General features: G+C 55.5%; 1 protein-coding gene across 8 annotated transcripts in view; it reads left to right on the top strand.

The window, feature by feature from the left end:
* Positions 1–17026, top strand: part of NTRK3 (neurotrophic receptor tyrosine kinase 3) — a 239695-nt gene that overhangs the window by 158202 nt on the left and 64467 nt on the right. The window lies entirely within an intron of this gene.

The raw sequence follows: 17026 nt of genomic DNA, 5'->3' as shown, positions 1-17026 counted from the left end.
CGGCCCCCCTCTGCAGAGGTTGGCTTTTGACAAAACACCTTTGCACAGGGCGGGCTGAGAGGCAGCTCAGCCCATAGAGTGTGTGTCTCACCGTGGGCTTGGACAAGGCCCTGGGTTCAAGCCCCGGCTCCAGGGATGATGGAGCAGTGCTGTCTGTCTGTCCTCTTCCTCACTGGCCCAGGAGCCGTACTGCGGAGCATACGTGGGCCCAGGCTCCTCCGGTGAGTGGACAGCTCTGCAGGGCTCTTTACTCTGGAGACTCCAGCTGCTCTGGCCGGGGGCTGTGCACTCCCGAACCCCAGATGGAATTCCAGGAAAGGAGTGTGTGTGTGTGTGTGTGTGTGTGTGTGTGTGTGTGTGTGTGTGTGTGTGTGTGTGTGGTGGGCACAGACCCCTGGGTGCCTTGGAGAAAGGCACGGCTTTGAGAAAGGACAGCTGCTTCCAGGTCTGATGGCACCCGGGGAGTGCTCACAGGCCAGGTCCCAAGGGTGTGTGGGGATGTGTGGGGTGCAGAGCTTGGGGGCTGGAAGCAGGGAGGTTTTAGACCCTGTGCCCCAGGGATCGCTGGTCCTTCAGCTCCTGTCACTTCCAGGCTTTCTCAGTTGGGGTCAGAGACAGAGACAGTGAGAGAAGGGGAGACCACAGCGGGGAACCATCCCTCTTGAAGCATGCTGGGGTGAACGGGGGAACTTGAACCTGCATCCTTGTGCATGGAAATGTGTGTGCTCTGCTGGGTGAGCCATCTCCCTGCCCCTTTGCTATGGACTTTTTAAAAAAATGGCACCAGGGTTATCACTGGGGCTTAGTGCTAGCAGTATGAATTCACACACTCCTGGCAGTCATTTTCCCTTTCCCTCCCCTTTCTATTTTTTATTTTGATAGGACAGAGAGAAATTGAGAGAGGAGGGAGAGACAGAAAAGGAGACAGAAAGATAGACACCTGCAGACCTGCTTCACTGCTTATGAAGCATCTCCCCTGTAGGTGGGGACTGAGAACTGAGGACTTGAACCCGGCTCCTTGTGCAAGGTGATATGTGCCCTTAACTGGGTGTGCTACCACCCAGCCCTCCTTGAGGCTTCTGGTTCCCTAGTGTGCAGGTTCCCAGATAAAAGGCCCCACTATCCCAGGCCATGTCCCAGGGGCTCACTGGGGTGTCCTAGCAGGGACCTTGGAGAATGTTCAGGGGGTGTGTGAGGTGCCAGCAGGCTGTGTGCCCTGAGTTGGATGGGGGCTGGTGGGTCTCTGTGAGGAAGAAGGGCAAGGCGTTGGGGTTCCTATTCCCTCCAGCCTCCCATGGCAGGATCTGTCTCTCTGTCTCCCTCTCTTGTCTCTCTCTTTTTCTATTCCTCCTCTCTTTCTGTCTCTCTGTCTCCCTCTCTTGTCTCTCTCTTTTTCTATTCCTCCTCTCTTTCTGTTCCTTTCTCTCTCTTTTTCTCCTCTTGTCTCTTTCTTTATTACTGTATTTCCCTCTGTGTCTCCCTCTCTCTGTCTCTCTTTTTATCCTCCTCTTTTTGTCTATTCCTCTCTCTATTACTCTATTTCCCTCTCTATCTCCCTCTCTCTGTGTTTCTCTCTCTCTCTCTCACACACACACACACACCTAGATTTCCACACTTTGATCTTAAAGAGTCACTCTGCCTAACAAATCACCTGAAATGTCAGAGAATGAATGTTAAAGCCCAGAGACCTCCTAGGGGAGTCGCCCAGGTGGGGGGGGAGATCAGTCAGGAAGTGGGGGCACAGCCACTCCTTCACTGAAAGGCCCCCCTTCCCCCCACTTTGGTTTTGTGATATTTAAGGGAAAAGAGCCTTCTGAATTATTTATAGCTCTGACAGTGGTGGTGATGGTGGCGGCGTGGACAGCCTCTGGTGGGCCATTGTCTTGCTGCCTCAGCCTGGGACGGGTCAGCTTTTCCTTGTGGGGGATGTACTTGGCCTGGCCATGAGCAGGGAGGGAGTGCAGGCCCTCTGTAGGGGAGCTGGGGGTGGGGAGGCAGCTTCTAGAAAGGTGTCTCCTCTGGTCTCTGCAACCTGCTCTTTAGGTGGGGGCTCTGGTCCCCTGTGCCGGCAGCATCTTGACCGCGGCCCAGCCGTTGACCTGCACGGTGACATCACTGCTCAGTGTCACCTGCCTTGAGGGGGCTGCTGGCCTGTGCTCAGAGCACCTGGCTCCAGGGTGTGGGGGCCAGGGAAGGGGTGAGCTCACAGGAGAGGAGAGAGGCCCCAGAAGGGGTGCTCAGAGCTGCGGAGGACGGCGGGCTGGGGCTTTCCACCTGTTGGTGTCAGTGACCTTGTAAGATACTTGAAGAATTGCTCCTTACTGGTAATCAGACATGGAGACCTGAACCCCGAGGCTCATCTCAGCATTGCAGTGACCCCGAGAATGAGGGACGCTGCAGGCTGGGCTCTCTCTTCAGGTAGCCGCACCTGCTTTGGGTCACCATCCCCCAGACGGACTTGCACATCCACAGGGGATCAAGTGAATGGGGCCAACTGCACCTTTGGGGGTGTCAGAATGAGGTCCAAATGTGTGGATCCACTTGAGGATACATTGAGGGTGCCAAAGTGAGCTCAGAGTACAGGGACCCATTTGGGGACACTTTGGGGATGTTGACTTGAGGTCATAGGGCAGGGAGAGGGCCATGAGGAAGCCTGAAGTCAACTCTGTTATCTTCTTTTTTGGCCACCAAAGTTATCTCTGGAGCTCAGTGCTGGTACTGCTGCTCCCCGGGACCATTTTTTTTCTTTTTCCTTTCTATTTTATTGGCTAGAACACAGAAATTCAGAGGGGAGGGGAGACAGAGAAGGGGAGCAAAAGATAGACACCCGCAGTCCTGCCCCATAGTTTATGAAGTATTCCCCCTGAAGGTGGGGAGCTGGGGCTCAAACTCAGGTCTTTGCACGTGGACCTATGTGTGTTTAACCAGGTGTGCCACTGCTCGGTCACTGTTGTCTTCTTAAATTAATTAATTAATTGATTGATAGGACAGAGAAAAATTGAGAACAGAAGGGGAGATGGTGAGGGAGAGAGAAAGAGACACCTGCAGACCTGCTTCACCGCCTGTGAAAATTTCCCCTTGCAGGTGGGAAGCAGGTGCTTGAACCCAGTTCCTTGTGCATTGCAGCCTGTGCACTCAGCTAAGTGTGCCACCACCTGGCCCCCTCTCTGTTGCCTTTAAGCTGTATCACAGATGTGGAAGCTAGGAATGTGCTTTTTTTTTTTTATTGTTGTTGTTTGTTTTCTGAGACTGTTTTTTTTTCCCCAACCTGGAAGAACCCAGAGAACATTCTGCAGTTCAAATGTCATAGTGACTCTCCTGGTAGAAACAACAACAAAAACAGCCTCTGGGAATGTGCTTAATGTCACACTCTCATACTCGGGGAGGCCCCTGGCTCCTGGCAGTGCTCCCAGGTCCCTGTTGTCCCTGCTGGCCTTCTGTAATGTTGATATGAGCTGATTTGGCATCCAGGGTAGCGGTTCTCAAATGTCTCTGGTTCCAGGGCCCCCTGACAGACTTACAAATCCTAAGCTCCCAGGAGCCTTGGCTGCTGCGTCAGATCCATTGTGCAGACCTTAGTAACTAGGACCACTGCTCAGAAGGTGTCTGAGCACACACACAGATGCATGGCTCGCCTGGCCGTGTAGGCAGTGACACCCACCTTGGCCGTAAAGACACTGGAGACCCCATGTTTGACTGTAAGGACACCAGGATGGGGATCCCAAAGCCGCCCTAACAGAATATCCGCTGGGGCCACCACAAGAAAAGTGTCTCCATGCCATCACCTTCTGAAACCTGATGTGTGTGGGGGTGGGGACTGAGGCTCAAAGAGCTTTTGAATCAAATCAGGGCCTCCTGGATGCTGTCGGTGTTACCTCCTGAACTCTGCTTTGTTCATCGATGATTGCCCTATGCACATGCCTCCCCCTCCCACCTCTCATGTCATCTTGCCTGCTAGGAACTTGGGAACTGGGGGAAAGGCCAGGGAACCGGGACACACACCCTGAGCAGTGGATGCTGGGTGCTCTGGGGAAGGGTAGTGAGTACTGTCGGCTGAGGGAAGACACTGGCGGGGTGGGAGGCTGGCAGGGTTGGGAGGAGAGTTCCCAGTGGTGAGAGCAGCTGGGCTCAACAGTGGAGGAGGAGGAGGGTTCCCACCATCACCTCCCTTGAGGGTCAGGATCTCAGCAGTGCCTGGTGTGGTGCAGGGTGTTCCTTGGGCCCTGTAGGAGTGTGCATTTGCATTTATAGGCAATGGTTCCTCCTATGTCTTTCTCCCCAAAAGGAGGGCTTCCTGGTGGAGCTCCTATGGGACTGTGACGTTCTCCTGTTGCTAGTCACCCCCTCAGCGTGGCTGTGCGCACTGCAGTCAGCAGGAGCTGTCCAGGCCCTGGTTTCTGGATGACAGATCTCATGCAATCTGTACCTGATAGTTTTCCCAGGTCTGACGCAATCTGTACCTGCCAGTATTCCCAACATCCTTCCTTTAAAAGTCCCTTCAACAAACTCCCTCGGGGAAGAAATGCACACACTGTCTGCAGTGGCTCCTCACTCAGGGAGCTGGCGCTGGAACCCCCACTGAGACACACTGTCCCATGTGCCCACTTCTTTCCAAAGAGAACTGTCAGATGGAATGATACTCTGGCAGTGAGGGGGTATTTCTGGCCACGTGTGGCTGGAGATGCCAGGTCCAACTCTATCTCATACATAGGAATGAACACTGCTGATGCCTCTTCTTAATTTAACCTCCAAACCCAGATTTGCTGTATCTATTTGGGGGTCCTAGGACCACCCCCAGATTTCACAGAGGCGATGTCTGTCCCTCATAGGTGGCACCCTTCCCCAGGACCTCAGCGTCTCTAGGAACTTTCCCAAGATCATGTGCAGAGATTGGCTTATTGATCCAACCTCTCAGTCCTCCTTGGGCATCTATGCTGTGCTCTCGCTGCTAAGTGGAGCAGAGCAGTGGCTCTCAGTGAGGGGTGACCTGTCCAGCAGGGGGATGTGTATAGAGGGGATTTGGGGTGTCAGAACTAGGGGCAGATCATGCTGGCAGTCTGACTACAGGAACCATCCAGATTACAATAGTGCCACGATGGTGGATAAACCCAGTCTGGTGGGGGCACTTCACCTTGACCAGGAGGGCCCTCAAACATTCCAGAACTTTCTGTAGCTGCCAGGAGGCCAAGGGCCCTGTGGTGTGACCACCTAGAGCCCTCATCCACCCCCTTCTTGATCATGTGCTGACTTCCCAGGTGCCTTCCATCCTAGCTGGGTCTAGGCTTCAGGCTCAGCTCTCTGGGCTGTTGTCTTGGGCACTAGGGGTGGGAGTGTGGGGTGGCTGCTTGCATCTGTCCTGTAAGGACAAAGCAGGGAAACAGGCTGATGGCAAATCTGGGACCTCGAGGATGGCCACCCCTCACTGCAAGGAGCCTGACACAGCCCTGTTCTCACCACCCCTTGGTTACTTGGTTATTGTGATAATGCTTCCTGGCCCAGCAGACGGGCAGGCCTGAGCCCGCATTGTGCAGCCTGGTCTCTCTCCCTGCCCACTCTGCGGACCTGTGCCTGCCTTGTGCCTCAGTACCTGCCTTGTGCCCTGCCTTGTGCCCCAGGTCCTGGGAGACAGAGGGCCTGATGTCAACGTGAGAGCGGGTGTGGAGGGAGGAGGTGCAGGGGCACACGTGGAAAGCTCAGAGGTGAGGCACATGGTGTCAGACGCAGCTCCCACAAAGCCTGGATTGTGACTAAGAGGTGTGCTTAGTCACAGCACCTAGCACCCCACCACCAGGGTGAGCCTTTTTGACTTTCACTGTCCCTGCCTTTCTTTGGAGAGATGTCTCTTGAGCTTTGGAAGGTCCTCTCCTGGTGCTGGCGTCCCGGCTTCCTACTGGCGTGGTTGGCTCCTGGGTGGGCAGCAATCACACAGTGTCAGGCCCTTGTCAGGTTGCCATGGAGATGGGGCTCCAGGTCTCTGAAATTGATTGGTATTTATTGGGGACCTGCAGCTCTGGACACTGTGACTAGCATGAGACAATGGGTGGTGGATTTGGGGGGTGGAGTTTGCACCCCTCTGGTCTGTGGCTGGCCGAGGCCATCTTCCCTCGCACGAGGACCCGTGGAGGAATGGTGGGGAGGGACGTCTCTCTGCTCGAATCGCCCTGTGCTTTTCTCCTGACGACAAAGGTTATCGTATACACACGGCAGAGCACGCACTGCAGCCCAGAAAGGCGCACACCTACCTGTAAATTATCCACCATTCCATCAGCCAGGGACAACACTCCTAACATTTCTGCTCTCTGCTTCCTAATCTGTTTTTATGTGCTTATTAAATTATTAAACGGAGCCCACTGTTCTCTGTGCCTATGGACACACACACGCACACACACACACACACACACACATATACACACACTCACACAAACACATACACACTCACACACACACTCACACAAACACATACACACACTCACACATACACACATACACTCACACATACACACACATACACACACATACACACTCACACACACACACATACACACTCACACACACATACACACTCACACATACACACACACATACACTCACACACTCACACTGACACATACTGACACACTCACACACACTCACACACTCACACTGACACACACACACTCACTCACACACACACACTCACACACACTCACACACACACATTCACACACACACACTCACACACACTCACACACACACACTCACACACACACACACTCACACATACACACACACACTCACACACACTCACACTCACTCGCACTCACACTCACACACTCACACACGCACACTGACACATACTCACACACACACACACTCACACACTCACACTGACACACACACACACACACACACACACACACACACACACATCAGTGGCATGGCAAGCAGGGCATGGGTCATTCTCACACAGTTCCCAGAAGGGGCAAACCCATGGGGACAGGAGACTAGAAGCTTTCCAGGGCAGGAGCTGGGCCAGGGGAGTGACGGGAAAGGGACTCAGTGGAGCTTCCCGGGGGCGGGGGTGGAGAGAACCTTGTAGATTGAAGTCATGGTGCCTGAATCGTGCATTAGAATAAGCAAGTGTACTGGCTGGGGAGCTGGCTCGGTGGCAGGGCACAGGCCTTGCATCCCTGAGGTCCTGAGTTCGATCCCCAGCATCACATATAAACATGAAAGGGAAACATGGACTAGAATCTCACAGCTAGCCGAGCTGAGAGGCCCTTTGAGCTCCCTCCCACGTGTGCATGCACGTCCCAAGTAAACTTTAGAACGAGGAGCGTGCTTCACGGTGTGCCGCGTCCCCTCACATGGAGGAGCCCCGCATGGACATGGGAACCAGACAAGGTTTAGATGGGATATGTAGGGAACAGATGCCTGGAGAAAGATGAAGTCCACATAGAAAGTGTCTCGGCAGAGCTGTCTGCCCCCAGGCTGTATCACTGCCCACCCCCACACTCTGTCATCACGCAGTAGACAGTATGCCGCCGCTGGCAGGTGGGGCCGCACCTCCCCTAGCCTGTGTGTTCAGCGCGAGGACCCCAGCCTGCGCCCAGCCCTCACCGGCCCTCACCACAGGTGACCAGTGGCCCTGAGCACCAAGGAGTCGGTGCATGGCACTGCCTCAGCCTGTGAGCAGGTGGCATTCTGCTTTTGTTCCATGTGGCCAACAGTCTCACCTGTGACCCTGCTCCCTGACATCTGAGGAACCTTCTTCCTGTTCTGGTTAAAGACTCCTGCCGTCCCTGTGCTGATATATCTCCATGTATGGATCTCTCTCTCTCTCTCTCTCTCTCTTGTCTCTTTCTCTCTCGTTGGAAAGGCTAGGCCCTGGGGCCAGGTGGTGGTGCACCTTGTTGAGCGCACATGTGCATAAGGACCCAGGTTCGGGACCCCGGTACCTGCCTGCAGGGGGAAAGCTTTGTGAGTGGTGAAGCAGGGCTGCAGATGTCTCTCTGTCTCTCTCTCTCCCTCTCTATCTCCCCCTTCCTTCTCAATTTCTGGTTGTGTCTATCTAATAAATGCACAAAAGATGATTAAAATATTTTTAAAAGGGAGTCGGGCAGCAGCGCAGTGGGAGGGCACATGGCACAAAGTGCAAGGACCAGGGTAAGGACCCCGGTTCAGGCCCCCCGGCTCCCCACCTGCAGGGGAGTCACTTCACAGGTGGTGAAGCAGGTCTGCAGGTGTCTGTCTTTCTCTCCCCCTCTCTGTCTTCCCCTCCTCACTCACTCCATTTCTCTCTGTCCTATCCAACAACGATGACATCAACAACAACAATAATAACTACAACAATAAAACAACAAGGGCAACAAAAGGGAATAAATAAATAAATATTAAAAAAAGAAAAAATTTTAGAAGAAACATTATTTAAAAAGATAATTTATTTGCCTTAGTTGACTTTCAAAATTATCTTTATTTATTTATTGGATAGAGACAGTCAGGAATCGAGAGGGAAGGGGGTGATAGAGAGGGAGAGAGACACGTGCCTTACCATGCGCAAAGCTTTTTCCCTGCAGGTGGGGACCAGGGTCTTGAACCAGGGTCCTTGTGCACTTGTACCATGTGTGTTTAACCAGGTGCACCACCACCTGGCCCTAGTTGACATTTTAAAGAATATTATTTATTTATTTATTCTTGGTAGAGACAGAGAGAAATTGAGTGGGGAGGGGGAGATAGAGAGGGAGAGAGACACCTGCAGCCCTGCTTCACCACTTGTGAAGCTTTCTCCCTGCAGGTGGGGAGTGGGGGCTTGAACCTGGGTCCTTTTGTACTGTGAAGTGTGGACTTAACCAGCTGAACCACCACCTGGCCCCCTGTATTGAATCTATTCCCAGAATTTTTTATTAGTGATTTAATAATGATAACAAGATTATAAGACAACAGCAGTGCAATCCCACACAGTTCCCACCACCAGAGTTCTGTGTCTCATTCCCTCCATCAGAAGCTTCCCTATTCTTTATCCCTTTGGGGGTGTGGACCAAAGTTCTATTTGGGGTGCAGAAGGTGGGAGGTCTGGCTTCTGTAATTGCTTCTCCACTGAACATGGGTGTTGGCAGGTGGATCCATCCCCCCCGCCCCAGCCTGTTTCTCTCTTTCCTTAGTGGGGCAGGGCTCTGGAGGTGGAATTCCAGGACACATTGGTGAGGTCTACTGCCCATCTTCCCAGCGCTGTCCTCACAAAGAGCTGCAAAGAGCTGCCTTAAAGTAGGCTGCCTCAGGGAGTCGGGCGGTAGCACAGAGGGTTAAGCACAAGAACCGGCGTAAGGATCCCGGTTCAAGCCCCCGGCTCCCCACCAGCAGGGGAGTCACTTCACAGGCGGTGAAGCAGGTCTGCAGGTGTCTGTTTTTCTCTCCCCCTCTCTGTCTTCCCCTCCTCTCTCCATTTCTCTCTGTTCTATCCAACAACGACGACATCAATAATAACTACAACAATAAAATAATAAGGGCAACAAAAGGGAATACATAAATAAAAAGTGGGCTTCCCCTTTGTGCACGTGACCCGGGGGATCACAGCACATGGCCACCCAGATCAGGAGGTAGTACCCCATCATCGGAGCTCAGAGTGTGGCCTTCACACCTACTATGTGCACGGCTCCCATTGGGAAACGGGAGTGCCTTTCTGTTTCTTGGTGCTGGGGGGACAGGAGGTCCTGGGGTCACGCAGCTGAACAAGGACCTGGCTTGGTGTCCGTCCCCACCAGAGGAGCTGCCTGTCCCTGCCATGTGTGTTCAGGGACTCTACACTGGGTAGCTGTCCTTATGGAGAGTGAGTACCCCCAGTCACACCGTTCCCCGGCGTGGGGAGATGATTCCTGGCTACCTGGCTTTTCCAGATGACCTCAGAGAGCCACTAGGTCCCCCGGCACCGTGGTCCCCCAGTAGCTCCTGTGGCCATGTTTCAGGGCTGGAGTTTAGATTCCTGAGGTGCCTTTGGTGTATGGAGTGAGGCCTCCAGTCTGGTAAGTCACACAGAAAGCCAGCCAAGCGTGGCTGTCCACTTCCTCAGGTTCTGGGTGGCCTCAGGGGAGCACCCTGAGTGGGCCGGGCTGTCATAGAGGCCACGAGCCGCTTCGAATATGCAACCTTGGGAAGCCCTGGGCCCAGGGGAGGACAGACAGGGCGGGGAGACAGGGGCCCCTGAGCCTGCTCTAGAATTTATTTTGAATGGGCACGCACACATGAGAGAGAGAGAGAGAGAGAGAGGGAGAGAGAGAGGGAGGGAGAGAGAGAGGGAGAGAGAGAGGGAGAGAGAGGCCAAAGCACCTTCTGTACTTTCTTAATGCCAGGAGTCAAACTCAGGCCCTCACAGATGCAAGGAGGGCAGAGAAGAGGGGTGGGGACACCTTCCAGCAGCCTCTCCTCCTCTACTAATAGGGTCCTGCTTGCTCCTTGGGGTGTGTGAGGGGTGGAGATTGTCCATCTGCAGACTTACCGTCAGTCCTCAATCCCAGGTCCCTAGCTCTGTCCACTGGAGGGGCTGAGGGGGCTCAGCAGGTGGCCCAGAAGGGAAGCGGATTCCCAGAGGTGACTAGAGCAATGAGTCAGCACCCACAGCCAGGCTTGTTGTGCTGGCCTAGGGCATCTGGCAGGATGCGGGCCCCTGGGGAGCAGGCCCTTCCCTGGCCTGGCCCAGGGGCAGTGGGCGTGTACACCCCACTGGAGGAGAGTTGCCCTGGAAGCCCAGGGTGCTGGCACTCGGTACGTTTTGGAGGGTCTGGGTTTGATGACTCAGGCAGGACTCGGCATCCAGGCCGCAGAGCTGACCCAGGTCTGGCCACTGCCTTCCAGAGATGTGACAGGACACAGGGACGTCTCATGCAAGGTCAGAGACTGGCAGGCAGGCAGAGAGGTGACAGCAGATTGGGTGACTAGCAAAGGATAGGCTGGTGGTGGACACACACACACACACACACACAGACTTAGACATAGATACACAGATAAACGGTGGATAGAGGATAACTGATTGATCAGCAAGGCAGGTACATAGGTGAGAGGTGTGAAGGCATGCTTGACTGCTAGAGAGGTCTGTGTATGAGTGATAGTAATTGATCGATAGGCAGCTGGTAGGAAACATGGATGTTAGGTCCATGCCAGCACACCTACGCAGACAGGTGGTTGATGGGTGAGAGATTCACAGGTAAATGATAGCTAGAAAGAAAGTAGACAGGTCGAGAGCTAGACTCCAGGCTTCCTGGAATTCCAGAGTCCAGCCAGATATGTGAGGACCCCCACACCCCACCCACTCATGCATGTGTCAGAGTCAGGTGAGTCTGGCCAGGCAGGAAGGGCAGGAGGCTCACTTGTGCTGAAGAGGGACCAAGCAGAGGTAGCTGGTCGGTGCAGGTGTGGCAGGTGTGGCAGGTGTGTTAGGGGACAGCTGGCCCTGGCTGTGGGTGCTGTGGCAGGTAAACTATGTTTCCTGATGCTGACCCTGCTGTCTTGGTCAAGGGACCTGCCACACACCCCCACTCCCAGAAGCTGCACCCCAGCCTGCTTGAGGGTCTGTGGGACTCCGGGTCACTGGCTGTTTATAGAAGGGCCTTGTGGGAGTCAGGCAGTAGCACAGCGGGTTAAGCACACATGGCGCAAAGTGTAAGGACCGGCGGAAGGATCCTGGTTCGAGCCCCTGACTCCCCACCTGTAGGGGTGTCGCTTCACAGGCAGTGAAGCAGGTCTGCAGGTGTCTATCTTTCTCTTCCCCTCTCTGTCTTCCCCTCCTCTCTCCATTTCTCTCTGTCCTATCCAACAACAGCAACATCAGTGACAACAATAACAATAATATCAACAACCAGGGCAAAAAAAGGGGGGAAAAGGCCTCCACGAGCAGTGGATTCGTAGTGCAGGCACTGAGCCCCAGCAATAACCCTGGAGGCAAAAAGAAGAAGAAGAAGAAGAAGAAGAAGAAGAAGGGTCTTGTCCAGAGTATGAGTCCTACATGGGGACATTCCTCCCCCCGTTCCCTCACCCCCCAGGCTGTCCACCCTCCAAGCAGCTCAGAGCTCCATTCCCAGGCCAGGGCTTGGCTGGGCTTCTTGTGCCCAGGAGCTGTCTCCAGGCAGCTCTGTTCTCTGGCAGGTCAGGTTCCCCGCTGCTCCAGACTGAGTGCTTCTTTCTGCTTTCATAGCTGGGACTCCCTCCTCACCCTGCTAGGCCTGCATCCAGGTAGCTGCAAACTCTCTCTATCCAGAGCCTCAGAGCCCCGGGACAGCCATGTGGGGAACCAGGCCTGGCATGGTCCGGGGCATTTGCAGGAGGGGCCAGGCCCCCCACTGGGCAGCTTCTGCACTGTCTGTGCTCGAGTCTGGGGCAAAGATGAGCTCCTGGTGAGCAAGCTCCAAGGGGCAGGTTCTGCACACTGGGCACAGTCCCTGAAGCACAGAGGAAGCTGTCTCATATGGTCTCCTGGGGGAGTGGCAGGCGCCTGGGGGCTGGGGACTGGGAGAGGCAACTGTGGGTGTGGTGCACAGGGGTCAGGGCTGATGGAGGAGGGGGGTAGCCCTGGTTGTGGGTCCCCTGTGAGCTTCACACCCTCCTGGCTCAAAGAGCCCTACACACACACACACACACTCACATAAGCCTGCGGTCAAGATTCCGTCAGAGAAAATGCAAGTTAAGGGGTGGGGCAGTAACCACCTGGCTAAGTGGACAGAGGACTGTGCACAGGGACCCAGGTTCAAGCCCCCACTCCCCACCTGCAGGGGAACATTTCACAAGCAGGGCTTCAGGTATCTCTGTCTCTCCCTCTCCGTCTCCCCTTTCCCTCTCAATTTCTTTCTGTCCTATCCAATAAAAATAGAAGTGGGGGAAAAAAAAACGGCTACTGGGAATGGTAGATTCCTGGTGTCGGCACCGAGCCCCAGTGAAAACCCTGGAGGCAAAAAAGGCAGAAAACGCAGGTGTATCACACATTCAAACACGTACACCCACGCAGGCAGACACACACAATGCACAGTGCATGCAGACTCTCTCTCTCTCTCTCTCTCTCTCTCTCTCTCTCTCTCTCTCTACTCAGGCCGGAAGAGCACAGCTGCATTAAGAAGTGAGGGCCCAGGGATGTGAGCCCAGGCACCCTGGAAGGGCAGGCCAGTGCAGAGAGGGCCTGGGTGCAAGTGGTCAGCGGGCTCCAAGTCACTGACTCCTGGGAGGCCAGAGGTCGCAAGTCTTCTGACAAGTGTGAGGGGAGCCCCCTAAGCTAAGGGAGGGAGAGAGGTTTGGACCCCCGAAGGCTCTTGTCCGGGAAGCCCCACCTATATACTCTGAGAACACCCTGGGGTGCCCAGGCCTGGCTCTGACAGGTGAGCCCTTGTCAGCAACAGGTGCTGTGACATTCAGGAATTTCCTCCCTGTCTCCACTTCCCACCCACGTCCCTGACCCCCCCCCCACTCCTGGTATCTTCCAGTGGAACCTAAGAAAAGTCACACTGCCATGGGGTACAGCCCTGGCATTAGGTGTGCCATCTTGTTCACACCAGGGGACCCGGGAGGGAGACAGCTTTGCTCCTGGCTCTGGGGGCGTGGAGCTGTCAGCTGTGGGCTCCCGGGCTGTGGCCATGGACTTGGACAGACCTGATCAAAGAGTCAGTCTGCAGCCAGAGTCTGGTGCTGGGGGCCCAGGGGTCAGGGGTCAGGAGCTGGGCTGGGGGTGCCCTGAGTTCACCAAGTCTGACTTGTTCTTTTTTTTTTTTTAAATATTTATTTATTATTTATTCACTTTTGTTGCTCTTGTTGTTGTAGCCTTGTTGTGGTTATTATTGTTGTTGTCATTGATGCCCTTATTCTTGGATAGGACAGAGAGAAATGGAGAGAGGAGGGGAAGACAGAGACGGGGAGAGAAAGACAGACACCTGCAGACCTGCTTCACCGCCTGTGAAACGACTCCCCTGCAGGTGGGGAGCCGGGGGCTCGAACCGGGATCCGTATGCTGGTCCCATGCTTAACCCACTGTTCTACCACCTGACTTGTTCTTTGCCTGTATTTTGGAGAAGGGCATGGAGATTGAGTATGCCACCCCCCACCCCAGGAAGCCAGCTGTGCATCACACATCTGGTGGGGGGTGCTGGAAGGGGACTGGAAGGATGTGGTGGGGACATGTGCCCCCCCCCTCCCCGGGAGGCAGGTGGACGGGGTTGGGGCGGCTGGTGGCAGCCCTTCGGAACGGGTCTGCTGGCTGTGTGAGCTCAGGCTGGAGAGCATGTGGGCCGTCTCAGCTGAGAGAGGCCTGCAGGGACCTCTGCTCAGATACAAGAGCCTCCAACACCCCCGCCACTGTGGGCCGGTGGGCTCCAGGGGTCTCCCGCCTGCAAACCCCCAGGCCCAGGGAGGGAGGCTGGGCCAGGAGTCAGAGGCCAGGCACACCGTTAACGGGGAGGAACGTGTGCTGAATTCATCAGGGAGGAGGGGGAGCCACGGGCCTGGGGCCTGGAGGATTTGGGGGTCAGCAGTTGAGCCCCCCTCCAAACTTCCTTCCAAGATGCTCCATTCTGGTGACTGGGGCACCCTGGTGTGTCTCTCTCGGGCCTGGGACACAAGCTCGTTCTTGCAAGGAGAGCTCACCTGTGGCAGTATAGCTTCCCCTCAGGACCTGGTGTCCGGCCCACTCAGCTAGGAGATAGGAGAGTGCAGGCCTTCAGGAAGCAGGGGCCTAGGGCTGGAGGTGGCTGTCCCAGCTCTCTGCACACCCTGGGGTTCACCCAGGTTACCTGCTCCCAGCTGCAGGCAGGACCTGGGGACACCTCCCTGAAGGAGATTCCCTGGGGCTCCAGGACAGGGTCCCGCTTCTCTCCCAGAGGCCTTGGCTGAGCCAAGATCATCTTCAAGGTCATTCCTGGGTGGGGTTGGGGTTGTGTGAACGGGCCACTTCAGAGCAGGAGACACTGTGACACTGTTCACGAAGTCATTGTCCCCAGACTGGGCAGTATCAGAAGTCTGTGTCCACAGGCACTGGAATCCTGTGCCTCAGTTTACCTGATGTGCATAGCTTTCTGTTTGCTTGTTTTGATTGCCACCAGGGTTTTATCACTGGGGCTTCGTGCCAGCATGAAGAATTTACTACTCTGGCAGCCATTCTCCCCCCCCCCCCTTTTCCCCCTTTCTATTTTATTGGATAGGACAGAGAGAAATTGAAAGGGGAGGGGGAGACAGACAGACAGACAGACAGACATGCAGACATGCAGACCTGCTTCACCACTTGTAAAGCTTCCCCACTCGTGAAGCTTCCCCACTCGTGAAGCTTCCCCACTTGTGAAGCTTTCCCCTCCTGCAGATGGGGAGCAGAGGCTCGAACCCAGGTCCTTGTGTATAGTAGCCTGTGTGCTCAATGTGGTGCACTGTGTGCTACCCAGCCCCCCTAAGGGGCATGCATCCAACTTCTCCTGTTGGCCTTTCCCCTGTGGAGGGGGCTGCAGGCTGTCTGCAACCCCCTTTCTCTGAGCTGACCTGCAGGGAGACAGCGGGCTGTCATTTAAAAATGATTGAAATAAAAAATATATATAAAAGAAAGAAAGGAATGAAGGAAGAAAGAAAGACACCTACAGCCCTGCTTCACCACTGAAGAAGTTTCCCGCCTGCAGGTGGGGACCGGGAGTTCGAACCCAGGTCCTCGTGCATTGTAGCATGTGCGCTCAGCCAGGTGCTCCACCAGCCGGCCCCTCTCCTCCCGGTTGTCCGTCAGACACCCCCCACCCAATCTTCTCTTTCTTGAAAAATACATGATACATGTATGTAGTAAGAGCAAGAGGCTCGGCACGGGTAGCCATGGGCCCAGGGCAGAAGCTGGAGCCTGGGGTAGCCGGTGCTGCCTCTGCCTGTCGCCAGCTCTCCCCTGCAACTGCTCCCAGTGCAAAGTTGGGGTCCCCAACTCCTGGCGGCCATTTTTTTCCTCCTTTGATAGGACAGACAGACATTGAGAGGGGAGGCGGAGATAGAGAGGGAGAGAGGCTCTCTACACCTGCCCCTGGAGTGTCTACCTGGGGGAATTCTGTGAGCCCTGCCTTGGGTCAGGGGTTCTGTCCAGGCCTGGGGGATGTGGTGGCTCTGCAGTGACCCTCTGCAGGGCTGACGGCCCCGGTGTCTCTGGGCAGGGGACACCGCGGGAGGCTTGGTCTGCTGAAAGCCCGATGCATGTCAGGGCCCCTCCGTCCTGTGCTCTGACCCCAGCCCTCTTCTGTGACCCCTCTCCTGATGGAAAGTGGGGTGTCTCTCCATGCTGGCAGCCCTCTTCCCCTCTTTCCTCAGTGTCTGGCCCTGTGACCCAGAGTCCCGGGGTGGCCAGGCAGGCCATGACCTGTGACTGGGGCAGCTGCCCTCTGCTGGGAATTTTCCCCATCTCTCTGGGGCTTCAGTGCAGCAGCTGCCCCTTGGGGGCCTGGGGGGGCTGGGCTATTTCCTCCTTCCCCCCTATTCCCCTCCCAGCACTCCCCAGGCCCCAGGGGCCAGCTGCCCCCTTCCCCTTTCTCTGCCTGTGAGCAAAGCTGGAGGTGGGGTGGGGAGCTGAGTTGTCTTGGACAAGCAGGTTTTGGGGACCCCAACATTGGGGAGGGGGGAGGGTGGGCAGCCTGCAGAGCAAGAGATAGGGACAGGGGAGGCCTTCCTGGACCCTTGTTATCTCCGTGCTCTCAGGGGAGTCTCCAGGCTCCCATCTGTGAAGGGGCCAGTGAACTCCTCTGCTCCCCAGAGGGTGTAGCTTGGGGCAAGTGGGTCTGAGACTTGCCACCCCTCTCCCCTGCCCCCCCAGGGCAGCCACTGCCCCCAGGGTCCTGCTGGCTCCTGGGCTTGTCCTGTGGAAGAGATACTTCCCTGTGCACTTGGCCCTAACCAGCCTCACCTCTTGCAGATGCCTCCCCTGCCCCTACTGTACTGGCACCCAGGAGCCTCAGGAAGCAGCAGGAAGGGGGTTGGGCGGTAGTGCAGCGGGTTAAGCACAGGTGGCGCAAAGCGCAAGGACCAGCTTAAGGATCCCGGTTCGAGCCCCCGGCTCCCCACCTGCAGG

The sequence above is a fragment of the Erinaceus europaeus genome, chromosome 20, assembly GCF_950295315.1.
Source record: "Erinaceus europaeus chromosome 20, mEriEur2.1, whole genome shotgun sequence".
Classification (NCBI taxonomy): Eukaryota; Metazoa; Chordata; class Mammalia; order Eulipotyphla; family Erinaceidae; genus Erinaceus; species Erinaceus europaeus.
Note: the sequence above shows the minus strand (reverse complement) of the source record. Positions and strands in the feature narration are given on the sequence as shown.